We start from the raw sequence: 4,262 nt of genomic DNA on the forward strand, positions 1-4,262 counted from the left end.
TCACTGGGATGATATGGGTGAACAGAAATACTTGGGTCCTGAAGCAGTTCAGAGGACCAATGAGGCTATCGAGAAGAATAGAGCTCGGATGCTCGCATCACAGAGTAGACAAAAAAAAGTTATGCGAATCCGAAGCGCATGAACGTGGAGTTCCAAGTGGGAGACTATGTCTTCCTTAGAGTCTCACCACTGAAAGGGGTGAGGAGATTTGGGAAGACGGGCAAGCTGAGCCCTAGGTTTGTAGGACCATTTGAGATCCTAGAGAGGATTGGTCAGGTAGCCTATAGATTAGCTTTACCTCCGGTATTATTGCCCATGCATAATGTATTTCAAATTTCGATGCTGTGGAAGTATGTATCTGAGGAGGCTCATGTACTGAGTTATGAAGATCTGGAGCTGCAGGAAGACTTATCCTTTGAGGAGCAGCCAATCTTGATATTAGACTGGAGGGACAAGGTTCTGAAGAATAAAAGCATACCTTTGGTTAAGGTATTATGGAGGAACAACAAGGTCGACGAGGCGACCCGGGAATTGGAGTCAAACATTCGGGATCAGTATCCCGAGCTATTCAGGTAAAATTTCGAGGATGAAATTTCTGTAAGGAGGGGATAATTGTAACACCCCAATTTCCCTAATATGGCTTAGTGTCTGGATTAGAGGAGCCGGGAGGCAATAATTAAGTTAATTGTGTGCTTATGTGTTATGAGCATGTTATTATGTGAATTGTATTATGATATGATTATGCTTGCATGTTTAAGTGTAATAAATATGCATGTGGACTCGTTTCTTATTAGAAGGGAATTTTTCATAATTTTGACCCGCTGAGGGTATAATTGCAAATATGTGAGATTTATAATTGTGACCACATTATTATGTGGATATATTTGAGTTACCCGGCATGAGGCGATCCTAGGGAGCCAATTAGCAGAAAAGTCACAACGGGGTAAAATACCCAGCTCGGGGCGAGCTTAGGGGTATTTTGGTAAATTACCGAGAATTAGAGAGTAACGGGAATTAATCGATGAATATTGGATTGATAGATTATTTGAGATTAGTGGGAATTATGTCAAAAGACTATAATACCTTTGGTTTTGGATAAGGGACATTGATTTGGCTAGGGGTAAAATAGTCAATATGGATACCAAAATTTCAGTTGAACGACGCCCCCGCCTTGTGACCCTCAAAATATAGGGTTGGAATGGAAATGGCCAAGCCCGACCTTGCACCTTGCGCCAATGGCCTCGCGAAGCACCGTCTCGCGCCATAGGCCTCCACCTCGTGCCAAGGGCCTCGCCCACATGCCCTTGCGCCATGCGCCAAGGGCCTCGCTAAGCACTTTCTCGCACCATGGCCTCGCCCACATGCCGCACAACCTTGTCATAAGGGCCTCACGAAGCACTGTCTCGCGCCATTGGTCTCCACCTTGCGCCAAGGGCCTTGCAAAGCATCATCTTGCGCAATAGGCCTCCGCCTCGCACCAAGGGCCTCACCCACATGCCCTTGCACCTCACGCCAAGGGCCTCGCTAAGTAGCATCTCACGCCATAGGCCTCTGACTCGTGCCAAGGGCCTCTCCCACATTCCCTTGCGCCTCGCGCCATGGGCCTCGCAAATTATTTTCTCACGCATAAACCTCCACCTTGTACCAACATCTCGTGAGGCTCTTGCCTTCCATGCCCCTTGGGGTCATATCTTCCATGATGACCCATAAAGACTTCAACATTTAAAGTTTAAAAGAATAGGATGCATTGTGAGGATAAAAACCTACACATGACTCAAAGAGATCGTACAGGTACAAAGTACGTACGGGGGTTCGGCCCTGAAGACCCTAGGTATCTGACCCTAATCTCCACGCCAGACAATTAACGGTCATACGAGTAAGGTACCTGATGTTTTCCTTCCCAGCCAACCTTTAATGTTCGTACTAAACAGATGGTAGGAGGTACAACCAGGTACTAAATAGAGGTGCTCCCGTAGACCTTTGGTGTGTGTTGGAGCTGACCACCACTCTCCCAGAACCACTACCATCCGTAGTCTACATATGTAGGGCCATGTCTCCCCAGGACCACCATGTGTAGTGAGCCAACAGTGTTCTCCTATAAATATGACCTCCCTTCACTTGAGAAGGGGGTCGAATTTTGGGGGTTTTGTAATCAGTCATTGTTAATGAATACACACATATATTCCACATTCTCTCTATTTTCTGTTCTAAAATTCTAGAATTTACGTTCTAAGTTCTTGAAACCATCAAAAAGTTTGTTTGAAGTTCAGTCGATTTAAGTTCATTTCTTTTACAACTCCCAAAACCCTTATTCTAACTTAGTTGACGAGTTCTTACCATCAACAGTTTGGCACCGTCTGTGGGAAGGATAAGTGTCAAGCCATTGTTTTTCTATTGATTCTGGCAAGGAAAGATGCCAAGACATTCTAAGCGCTTGAGAGAACCACAAGAGGTTGATGTCCACTTGGAGAGAGATCAACTGAAAGCCTTCATGAAGAACCTTCCACCCCCCGAAAATGTGGATGTACCAATGGAGCCCATGGCTCCTAAAGACGAAAGGGAGGCTTCATCCCCAGCAGTCCAACTTGATGGAGACCATCCAGGACCAGCAGCCACCCCTACGGGTGGCACAAGAGCGTTCCATCCCCGAAGGCCACTACCGGAGCTGAACTCCGGCAAGCGAGATCAGGGTTCTTCAATGCGGAGGCTCGAAAAGAGGCCCCAAGTACATTCCATAAGCTCGAGCTTGAGGACTCGATTCTACAAGGATGAGATATGCGAGTTACACCAAAAGAACCAAAGGCTAGAAACCACCTTAGAAAATGTAATGTCCCAAAATCCCTAATGTGGCTTAATGCTTGGATTAGGGGGGCAGGATGGCCATAATTGATTTATTATTCTATTATGTGAATAAATGCATGATTATATGAATATATGATGATAATTGCATGCATGTGGGCCCACTTCTTATTAGAAGGGCATTTTCATAATTTGGCCCGTTGAGGGCATATCTGTATATTTATGTGCATGTTTATGCTTTATGGATAAGACCACATTATAATGTGGATTTTTTCGAGCTATTCGGCATGAGACGATATTAGAATGTAAATTAGCGGTTTGGTCATAACAGGATTAAGTACCGGGCTCGGGGTGAGTCTCGGGGGGTAATTTGATGCTTAGTACATTACCGTGAATAAATGAGTAATGGGATACGATTTAATTATTATTTGAGAATATTGGGAATAATGGGAATTGGAGGATGTTAATTATAATTAGCGGGATAAGTGGAAAATGACGATTTTGCCCTTCGGGGCTGTTAAGAAGTTAAATTAGGCTTGTGGGCATTTTGGTCTTTTGACCTTAGGATGTATTTAAACTAAAGGAAAGCTGTAGAAGAAATAAGGCAAAACAAAGTAGCTTTTTCTACCTCACGATCATCTCTTCTTCTTCTTCTAGGCTTGGAATTTTGAGGCAAGATTGAGGATTCAAGCTAGGGAATCAAATCTTGAGGGTTTAGGGTTGTGATCAACCATTGAAGGGGATTCAAATCTGTGATTTAGGTAAGGTTTCAGCCATGATTTTCTTGTTTTTGCTCTATTTTGAGTTAGTTCTTGAGCTTGAGAGTTTTGATCTTAGAAATGGTTATTTGTTGTGGTTTTAAATGATTCAAAGCTTGGGTTTTGTGGTTAAACTAGTGGATATGATGTGTTGATGATTTGTTTTGATTTTTGGATGGTTTGATGGAGGTTTGATTGAGGTTTGAATTGAGAAAAATGGCAGGGGAGTTGGGTTCATGGGGTCAAGTCGCGACCTGGACCCAAGTCAGAGCCTCCACTGGGCTTTGTGAAGCAGGCGCGCCGTGACTTGCTAGGCCAAGTCGCGACCCGCCCCTAGTACCCTAGAAAGATTGATCTCTGTCTTGGGGATGCGCCACAACTCACTAGGACAAGTCGCGACTCGCCCCTTCCTTTTGTGTCAGGGAGGAGTTTTCAAGGGCTTAGGCTCGGGGTTTCATTTGTTAAGGCTCGGGATCGAATCTACTAACTGTTTTAGTACGATTCGAGGTCCTGGGAGCAAGGTTTTAGATTATGGAACTTTTGTTTATTTTTATTAATGGGATTTCATATTGGTTATGACTAGGTGACCACTAAGGAACTTAAGGACTGATCTTTCTCAAAGGTCGTTCTTTTATTATTTCTCGCTCGAACAAGAGGTAAGAAAACTGGACCCACTATGTGACATGCATGATTATTGATGAAGCA

Source organism: Humulus lupulus, chromosome 3 (genome assembly GCF_963169125.1).
Source record: "Humulus lupulus chromosome 3, drHumLupu1.1, whole genome shotgun sequence".
In the NCBI taxonomy this organism is placed as follows: Eukaryota; Viridiplantae; Streptophyta; class Magnoliopsida; order Rosales; family Cannabaceae; genus Humulus; species Humulus lupulus.